Here is a 10,987-nt window from a genome sequence, read left to right as displayed (position 1 = left end):
TTCTGGAAATCGCTTAAAATTTTCTCCTGACAAGGGATTTGTATGTCTAAAATTTTTAAAATTTTATGTGCCTCATCAAGGAATAATTATTTCTTGAGCCCTGTGTGACATGGTTTGGTAGCACATTCAAGATGGTTTTGTTAAAGTAATTAAGGAATGGAGAATAGCTGTCCTACCATCATTCCTAGAGTTAATCAAAATGGAACGTATAGATCAGATAACAAATAGAGTATGATAGTACTCAGTGATACTGTGTGATGCAAAATAGGTGGGAATTTGGTCATATTTCTTTCTATTCTATAAGTCATCCTTAGGTGAGATAATCCAGATAGATGAAAAAATACACTAAGACACTCTTGATTGCCTATCCCACAGCCATTTCTGCCTTCTTCCTTGTACAGAACCCTGATTCTGTTTGTTGTATAACAGCCCCAGAAATTGAACCTTGTTTGCTCCAAGCCATGGTTTCCAGTAGTGATTGCACATTAAATCCCTGTGAGAGAATTTTAAAAATATTCATGCCAGGCACCACCCCAGAGCAATTAAAAAAGAATCTGTGCAAGTTGGGCACAAGGGAAAATATGTTTTAAAAGTTTCCTGGGGTTCCTGATATGCAGCCAGGGAGCTGGACCACTGGTCTAAACCAATCATGGCAACCCAGCCCCTTTATCAGCAACCAGAGGACGGTATATAACCCTGTTCTGACTGATGAGACTTACAGAGAGTTCTGCTAGAGGCTTCTGGTAAAATGTGTCATCCCTGAAATAGGAGAAGAATGTAAAGAGAAAAGTTTATTTAGTGCCAATACTCCTTCTCCATGCTAGGAACAATGTCGTATGATGTGGTAGCCATTTTGCAACGACGAGGAAAGACATTGTTGAAACAGTAAAGATGGAAGAGGAGAAAGATCAAAAAAGTCCAAGTGTATCAGTAGGAAAACAGAGCCACTGTAAATAAATGCAAAAAAACAAAAGGATTTATTATGAGAATTAGACCTTACACAAATATAAGGAGAGTTGCAAAAGTGAAGGTCTGGTAAGGGAATCACAAGGTCAGAGATTTGTCCCTAAACTAATCCCAAGCAAGCACTAGCCTAAGTGGACAAATTGGAACTGGCAGAGAAATCCAAGAAACCAAACTCAACGTCTTGCCAAAACGGGACTGCAGAGGGAGCATTCACAAAGAGGTTTCTTCAAATTGCCACCTCTGGGGAGAGAGCTGCCTTTGTGTAGCAGATCCATCTCCGGGTCGGCTGCAAAGCATCCCAGTGGGCCAGGGCTGCTATTGGTTAGCAGGACCAGCAGGTGGCAAGAGAGGCAAGGCACAAAGCGGGCTCGAGGACAGACTGGATTCACCAGGCATCTCTGCTACTGTTACCCAGTTTGACAGCAGTGACCTTCAGAACAAATGTCTTCAGTTTCATGCACCTTCCAAATTTCATTCAAATTGTTCTTTTCTCCAATTCTATCCTGGAACCATATGGGAAAGGGAATTCTGGGAAATGTAGTTCCCAACCTCAGCCAAGAAATGGGATAAACAAGCTGTAATCCTTTCGGAAAGTCTAAATTTGATAGGCTAAAATCAGTAGGAAAGACAAATTTGGAGATGATACCAGTTGACAATCCCTCAAAACCTTGCCTTTGCCTAATATTATAAGTGAAAAACAATTTCTTTAAACTTGTGGTTCCATATCTCTTTTTGGCTGAGTCCTGGTACCTCTTTCTGACACAAATAAATTTATAATAAGCACAGACTACAAACAGTAATGGAATAGGGACAAAAACTCAAACACTAAGAAGAATTTTTTTAATGAACTAACTTAAAATTTAAAACAAATTGATATTAAAAACAAATACTGATACGAATTAAAAACATTCAATAGACAGGAAAAACGAAATGAAGTGGGAAATAAAAACACGTTTCTATTTGTAAAGCTAGGTGGTAAAATAAGAGAGTATAAAAACGGTATCAAAAGCAGCATAAATTTGGGCAAGGATATTAATTAAAACAGTTAACTTAAGCAGGATTAAGTCATCATTGGAATGAATTATAATTAATTCAGATTTCTAGAGGCAACTAATGCTGAGAAAAAGTTAAATTGATCCCATTCTAACCAAGGTAGATGACAATTCTAGTGGAGGTTTTAAGAAGCCCTCATTATGCCAACATACCTCCATTGAGTATTTTTGTAAGACCAACATGCTGTGTCTATCATGACTTTCACAAATTTCCCTGGTTTGGAAAATTCAAAAGGAACCTGGAGAGAGAAGAAAACTGCAAAACTTACAGAAAATATTTTACAAAAAATTTTGGAACATTGACTAGCTAATGGAAGTAAATACATGGATTGGTGTCTACATACAATATTTATTTAAAAATTAGTGTGCCCTCAATATATTTAAAAATATCAGTTGAAAGAGACTAAATAAGCAATAGCTTTATTTGAATGGTAAACTGGCTTCAAACAGGCTCTGAAGAGGCAGAGAAAGACAAATACCATATGATTTCACTTCTTTGTAGAATATAAAAACAAAGCAAAACAGAATGAACAAAACAGCAGTAGACTCGTAGACACTGAACAGTGACTAGAGGTTACCATGGGGCCTCAGAGGTTAGGCAATAAAGGGGTACAAAAATTCTCAATCATAAATAAGTTTGTCCCGGGATTAGTAGTACAGCATGGAGAATATAGTCAATGATTCTGTAATCTTTCTATGTTGACAGATAGTAACCACATTAGTGGGGGTGAGGATTTGATAACATGGATAACTGTTAAACCACTGTGTTGTATACCTGAAACCAATATAAGATTGTATATCAAGAACACTTAAAGAAAAAAGAAAAAAAAGAAAGAGAAAACAGGCTCTGATGGATCTGCCACGCCACTCCTTGTAAATATCCCCAGCCTCTCTCACTTTGCCCCATGAGAATAGTCTCATCTACAGATACACAAGGAGACACAGAAAGTGGTAATGCTGGTTGCATCCTGGAAAGGAAAACGGTATCTTGAGAAGAAGTAATGAGAAAAACCTCAGACTATTCCTCTTGCTGTCTACATTGTAAACATCATACCTTATGAATATATTATGTATTCAAAAATAATTTAAAAACCAACCTTCCCAGGCTTTCAGCTTCAGAGGCTTTGGCGACCACCTTAAGGAAGAAAGCAGTCTTCAAAGCCAGGTCACCCTCCTTCGGCTTTCCTCCTGTCCCAGGTCTTGGCCCACAAATTCTCACTTGTTCAGTTGTCCTCCCACACCTTCAAGCTGATTATTTTTATGTCCACCCGAATCTCAGCTTTTAAAATTGTGTTTAGTGGGAAAGATGGACCAAAGTGATCTAGTCTTATCAGTATCTGCAGCAGAACTTCTACAACCTCTGAGCCAGAACTTCTGTATCTCCAAGCCCTCTTTGAAGTGGAAATATTATTGCACTTCCCAAGTTACCAAGACCTTGGCAAATGCAACATGTTTATCAACAGGTGTTTGACTTTATTGTCTCCAAAAATAAGATAAAAACAAGGACAAATGAAGCATATTCAATTCCACAGACATTTGTTTGTAGCCAACATTCACTCTATCTACCATAAAACAGGTCCTCTATCAAATGCTAATTAACATACCATCTTATTTAATCTTCATAACAAACCACTTGATACTTAAAATCAGTCCTATTTTACAGATCGAGAGCTCTGTCTCAGAGATATAAAATAGTTTTCTCTGGGTCACATTGCCAATGGTTGGTAGAACTTAATTCAAGTTCAGCTTTGATGATTGAAGTGAGTAATATTCTCCACATATTGCCAGGCTCTGCAAGACAGGGTACTACATCCTAAATCAAAAAAGAGTAATAAGAGCATTAAACAAACCAACAAACAAAAGCCTGCTATAATGTTACTTAGTTTGGTGTTTTCTGTTCATAATATGTTGATGTTTTGAAGGTATGGGTTTCGCAAGACAGAGTTTGTGACTAGGAGAAAAAACTATCCTGACGAATAAAACCCCCCTCAAAATGGGATTATTATCTCACACCTGCTTTTGGATAATGCCTCCACTATATTTGTAGAGCTCAATTTGTTTTTCATTTCTCCAATAGTTGAAGACCCCAGCTTCAAACTCAATCCTTTACCCACTTCTCAGAACCACCAATCACTTTATTTAAGCATTGCCAGCTCTAATTTCAATGAACTCAGATCAAATCCCCTTCAACACTTCTCTGCTAGGATAAAAACCTTACCGTTTTACACCAAGGTCCCAGTTCGAGTCACCCTTGACTGCCTCTCTAGCACCTTCGATCTTTCTTGGGGCATTTGTTCTTGTCAGTCCCCTTCCAAGACCTGGATGTGTGCCCCTGCGTCTCAAGGACTATCGAACTTCTGCCACAACCGAAGAATGCCTGCCTGCCTGAGCCTCTTTATGTCACTCATCACAGACCCGTGTTGTTTTGTTCTATTTCCTAGCTGCATCTCTCTAACAGCCCCCACCCCCAACACACACATGTAGTGATCAATTGTTGTTCCACTTCACTCTCTTCTGCACTGAGATACCCACTAAGTTGCATGTACTTTTCCCTACACTGTCCAAAGAAGCTTCTGCTTCACAAAGTTATGTGTAAAAATGTTTTATCTCTTGGATAAATGGATTGAACAATGACTCTTGCTTTAGAAATAAACCTATTTAAACTATTCTTCATCTTCTCTCTACTGCTAATGCTACACATTACAGTAACCAGAAAAATAACAACAGACATAATCATAATCACCACCCTTATGGAATTCACAGTAAAATAAGAGACAAAGGCTCCCTCAGGGGGCAAAAGGGGGCAGAATGGAAAAGTGCCTTTGATGAAGAACAGGTAAGTACCATGGAAGCAAAGAGAAGGAAAAGTATTTCTTCTAAAAGGAACAACTGCACATGACTTACTGAGAGAAACCATTTTTATATGTGGAGCCATCATAAGAGAACCCCTTTCTCTCTGGTGGGGACCAGTAGCAGCTAACAGCTCTTCTCCCAGGCAACCCTGGGAGTGGTGTGGGGGCCCACAAGCAAGGAAGAGCAACCCAGTTAGTAGGGAGAAAGGAGGAAAAGGAACCGGGGGCTGGAGGGAGGAACACCCTAATGACATTGAGTCCCTGGATACTGGCACCTATTACCTAGTTGTACTGCTAATCTCAATAGAGTTTGTTTGCATGCACCAGTAATTTCCTTTTTTGTTTGCCTAAATTAGCTCCCTAAACTGAGATTTTAAAAAATTATTTACAAACAAGAATTATAATGAATCCTATTAGACAGCTACTCTTCTGAAATTTACCCAGTTACTAATTACATCTGACTTAACTAATATTAACTAAAGATTTAGCATCACAGCCTAATGTTTTAACTTTTCTAAATGTTTGACTGTTCATTTTAAAGTTAATTTTTAATCCTTCTTTGGCAATCCTGTTTCCTAACCTTTCTTTGAGGGTTAATACTCCACAATTTGAAGGATGAGAAATAGTAATACTTACAAAGGATTCGTAGGACCATTAGGATATTCAATACTTTAAAACCAAACACATTTATTCTCCAAGAACATGGTGACTAAAAAATCCAGATAAGCAGCCTAACATTTTGAAGGCATTGCATTGATTTTTATACCAAAAAGAAAAGCCTATGGTTCAAAAATTGAAAGTATGTTAAGCTTTGAAGCAAAACTCCATGGGAATGTGTTATCTGAACTGCTCTATAAAATAGGTGTATTTCCTATTTGTAGGAAGAACAATGACTGAAATGCAGGGGTCTGCGCTACTGGCTCGTTTTCCCTAAACAGCGTTTTGATGTTGGGATGAGAGCGCGCAGCTGCTTCAGACTATTCATTTATTCAAAAACTCTGATTGTCCCTTTGACAAAGCACTGCAGGGTCCAGACCAGGGCACTGCGACGTGGAGAGAAGAAAGTGGAAGCTTTCAATTGGTACTAATAAAATCTGAGAATTTGAGGTCTGGCAATTCTCCACCTTCCCTTCTCCACGTTTCACTGACTCATTGTGTTGTGAAAAAGCCACCTCCAAACTTAGCAGCTTAAAGCAACAATCATTTTCTTATCTCTCAAGGTTTCTGTGGATCAGGAATTCAGGGAGGGTTTGTCCGGGTGGTTCTGGATCAAGTCTCTAATGCCACTGCTGTCAGAGAGTGGCTGGCACAGTGAAGGGTTGACACAGCTGGCAGCGGGTCAGGGGTTCTTTCCCTGAGCCATCTCAGGGTCTCTCCATGTCTCCAGGGGGCTTGGTTGAGACTTCCTCACAGCGTGGCAGCCTCGCAGCAGTTAGACTGCTTCCGTACGGGTGGCATCCTTCAGCAGGAGCATCCCAGGGGGTCAAGATGAACATGCGTGACATTTCCCTGCCATACACTTTGATCAAGGCAGCCAAGTCACAGCCACCTGCCCAGGTTGGAGAAGGGAACGCACAGCCCCCATTTCTCAATGGAAGGAGAGAAAAAGTCATGTTGTAAGAAGAGCACAGGCATCAGTCACATCCCAACAGCAGTAACTATGCCTATAGTAAAGTCGTAACTCCCACTAATTCCCTCCTAGTCCTGCTTCGAAAGTAGCTGGAAGCAGTGACTTTTATTTTGATAGAGATCCCTACAAACCACAGCCATCATTTTTCAGTCTGTGTTAACATTAACAGTTAAACAAGCACAAAATTATCACAGAATAATATCACAGATTTTTATTAGCAACTTCATGCTTTCATTGCCTTCTGTATATTCTCACATTTTTCAGAAATAATTCATAATGAAATAATAAAGTGAATACCTCGAGACCTTCTTTAGTTACCTTTTAATTTTAAATTATAAAAACTTCATGCATAGCAAAAAATGTGAAATAAAAAGCCATCTAATAATGAATCACAAGATGGAACAACAGTTAACATTTGACCACATTAGCTCCTTCTCTCCTTCCCTCTCTCTCTCTCTCAAAATAAATTGCAGATACAATTCAAAAGTCATCCCTAAACTTCTGGCTCCCCTTCCTAGGTCTGCATCTAAGAGCGCAGATTATGTAAACCTTGGAATTTATACAAATAGGGCACAGAGGGCAACACAGAACACAATTATACATGGCAAGCCCAAAATCACTGTACTGAAATTAGTGGTTTTAATAATTTTCAATATAAGTGAGGATTATATATAAATGTCTTTCACATGCTGATCTGTAAATTTTTATATAGATGCCATCATATTAAAATTATTTTGCAATTTGTATTCTTATTTTTTCCATGTTAAGGAATGTGTGTCTAAATAATTATGACAGCTCTGTAGTATTCCATTTTATAAACAAGCCACAATTTATCCATTACCCTCTGGGAGTTGTTAATTTTTTCCTTTTTTTTTTTTTCTCTATTAACATTAGTGCCGCAATGAACATCCCTGAGCAGGCATCCCTGCTCACATAAATGTGAATTTCTTTAGGGAATAAATATACCTGGAAACAGAATTGCTGGCAACTAGGCTTTAGATACCCTATGTTGCCAAATGCATCTCTGAGGGAGCCTAGGCTATGGTGACAAATAGATTCCAAGATACAGTGCTTCAACTCAATAGCAGTTTACTTCTCATTCACCCAAAAGCCCAGAACAGCATGTGCTCTGACCTTCACAGTTGCTTGAGTGAATACTAGGCACCCTGCAGAGTGCACTGGTCTCTGCTCCACACCGCTATTCAGGTCACCATGCCAACAGAAATTCTGCAATTTTTAACACGTGGCTTCCAAGTTTCCCTAGGCATTGCCACTCCACTCAGCCAGAAAGACAACAGTGCATGCAGAAGGACATCCCTTTTAATCCCATCCCATTGGTAACACTCAGGTACGTCACCACATATAACTGCAGGGGAAGCTGGGAAAGGTAGTGTGGCTGTGTGTCCAGGAAGGAGAGGGGAATGGATTTGATAAAGACTTAATCTCTGCCTGCTTCATTTTCCAAAGCAGTGGAAGTAATTTATATTTCTTCCAGGAGGATACAAGAATTTCAATTCCTTCACAGCCTTACTAACACTTGATCTTGACAAACTTTGCCATTTTCTCAAGATAATGGATATGTAATAGCCTAGCACTGTGCTTTTAATTTGCTTCTGTTTGATGAGCAGTAAGGTTAACGTATTTGCATATGTTTCTTTCCCTATCCATTTTTTTTCCTCCTCTGTTTAAATCAATTGCTTCATTTACCCCCTCAGCTTTTCCTTGTTCACTTGGTAGGAGTTCTTCATAAATTCTCTCTATTATACCTCTTTTGGCTACATTAGTTGTAAAATTCTTCTGTTTGTGTGTCTTTTCACTCTGCTTATTGTGCCTTTTATCACGCAAAGTTTCAAATTTTATTGTAACCCAGTTTATCAGTTATCCTTTATGGATTGTAATATTTATGCCTTATTTAAGAAATCCTTACCTGCTCAGATGTGATAAAGATATTTTTACTATATTTCCTTCTGAAAGTTTTATAATTTCATTTTCCACAGTCATTATCTATTCTACAAGAATTTGGAGGATAGCAAAATTTTCTTTTTCACCCCCATGTTAGGAGTCTGTTGTCCTAGTATCTTTATTGAATACCAACCATTTCCTCAGTAATTTGCAATACCACCTCTGTCATAAATCAAATCCATGTGTCAAGGGTCTGTTTCTAGATTCTTATATCTTTCAGTTGGTCTATTTGATTAACCATTTGATAACAAGGGCATGTTTATTATAGATTTATTATAAGGCTTTATAGCTCATAAGGGTAATCCTCTCCTCCAGAATCCTCCTGGCTCTCCTTGGCCCTTTCCATTTGTTTAGAACGGCTTTTGAAGTTCCAAGAGAACCCTGCTAGGAGTACAATAGGAATTGCAATAACTTTTTGGAAGAATCATTTCTATGATAGGCAAATCTTGCTGTTTTCATGCCTGCCAACATAACATTCATACAGTAGCCTGTGGATCAAGGAGGAATTTCAACCATCAAGTCTTCCTATTTTGTAAAGTTATAGCTGCCATAGATAGTGATTCCACTGATGGATCTGGCAAAGTAAATCGGAAACCTTCTGGGAAGGATTCAGTCTTTTAAATGCCATTAGGAACATCTGTGACTCATGGGAAAAGGCCAAAATATCAACATTAACAGGAGTTTGGAAGTTGATTTCAACTGTCATGGATGACTTTGAGGGGTACGAGACTTCAGTGGAGGAGGTAAATATAGATGTGGTGAAAATAACAAGAGAACTAGCATTAGAAGTGGAGCCCAACTATGTGACTGAATTGCTGCAGTCTCACCATAAAACTTCAGTGGATGAGGAGTTGCTTCTATGGATGAGCAAAAAAAGTGGTTTCTTGAGATGGAGTTCACTCCTGGTGAAAATGCTGTGAAGATTTTTGAAATGACAACAAAATACTTAGCACCTTACATCAACTTAGTGCTCAAGCAGCTGTGGGTTTGAGAGGACTGACTTCAATTTTGAAAGAAGTTCTACTGTGGTAAAATGCTATCCAATAGCATCACATGCCACAGAGAAATCATCGGTGAAAGGAGGAGTTAATCAACGTGGCAAACCTTATTGGTGTCTTATTTTAAGAAATTGCTTCAGACACTCCCATCCTTCAGCATCCACCACCCTGATTAATTAGCAGCCGTCAATTTCAAAGCAAGAACTTCCACCAGGAAAAGATCATGATTTCACAGAAAACTCAGATGATGGCTAGCATTTCCTAACAATAAAATATTTTTAATTAAGGTATGTACATTGGTTTCTTAGACAATGTTATCACATAATTAATAGATGAGATTAGTGTAAATATAGCTTTTCTATGCACTGGGAAACCAAAAAATTTATTTGTCTCACTTTATTGTGGTACTTACTTAGCTGCCATGGTCTAGAACTAAACCTGTAATATCTCCAAGTTATGCCTATAGATTGTTTAGATCATGGTACATTTATCATTTTAAAACCTCAATTTTGGCTATTGTAATGGTATGATTGCTGATAAGTAGTTCATTATTCTAGAGCACATTTTGAATTCTTCATGTCTTTTTTTCATATAAAACGTGTTCAGTCATGTTTCCTGCCCCTTGTTCACTGGATTTCAGTATCACATACAATTCTTTAAAATACTCATTGGTTTCTTAAGAAGCTAACATAGGAAGCAATCAATAAAAACTATGTGTATATACCAAAGAAATAAATCTGATCCTAACTAAAGCTAGTACTTGCCCATGTTTCCACTAATAAGAAATTGTTAGAAGCCTGCCATAGAATTTGAAAATGAGGTAAAATTTCTCTTCTTTTAGGTCATTGCATGCTTTTAATAGACCCAAAGCAAAGCATTTTCTGAAGTTCGAATGTTTCCTATACATAAATTTGTATATATATAGGTAATATAAGATGTTTTATATGTCTACACACATACATACATCATACATACATATATATATATAATTTACTTAGGAAGAATATATATTATACTCTCACACTGCAATCAGCAGTGTGAGTCAGATATTTGCTTATTTGTTTGTTTTAAGAAATAAGCAAAAAAGCCAGCACATGAACATGAGTTTGCTGTCTTAACATGTTTTGAAAATGTTGTTTCGAGATTTCTACTTTCCTGATATGCTATTTTCAAATATGATTTTCTAAAGTAAGAAATGCTTATTTATTTTGAACTCATAAAAGTTATCTGCCCAAAATACTGGTGCATGAAGCTTAAAATGACTTTGACTTAGGAAATGTTTTGTAGTATTGTGCACTTGCAGTTCATTACTTTTAAAAATTATAAATATTTCCCCATGCTATCACTAAACTGAAATTCTAAAGTGATAAATGTAAGAGGAATTAGATAAAAGAATTCCCTTTGATGAAATATGAGCAGCTATTAGCTGTTACACTATATTATAGCATTTATTAGTCATCCTTCATGAATTTGTAACATTTTTATCTTACAGCCTCCTACTTAAAATTCAATTGGTATCACACAAAA

At 37.6% G+C, this 10,987-nt stretch overlaps 1 long non-coding RNA gene across 1 annotated transcript; it reads right to left on the bottom strand.

The window, feature by feature from the left end:
• Positions 1-1,024: 1,024 nt before the first annotated feature.
• Positions 1,025-3,281, bottom strand: LOC118968376 (uncharacterized). The gene is made up of 3 exons (XR_005056003.2): positions 3,116-3,281; positions 2,172-2,257; positions 1,025-1,469 (listed from the first exon to the last, which is right to left on the bottom strand). It is a non-coding gene; the product is annotated as an uncharacterized lncRNA (long non-coding RNA).
• Positions 3,282-10,987: the final 7,706 nt, after the last annotated feature.

Source organism: Manis javanica, chromosome 16 (genome assembly GCF_040802235.1).
Source record: "Manis javanica isolate MJ-LG chromosome 16, MJ_LKY, whole genome shotgun sequence".
NCBI classification, from domain to species: Eukaryota; Metazoa; Chordata; class Mammalia; order Pholidota; family Manidae; genus Manis; species Manis javanica.
The sequence above is the reverse complement of the archived record's forward strand: the minus strand, read 5'-3'. Positions and strand labels throughout refer to the sequence as shown.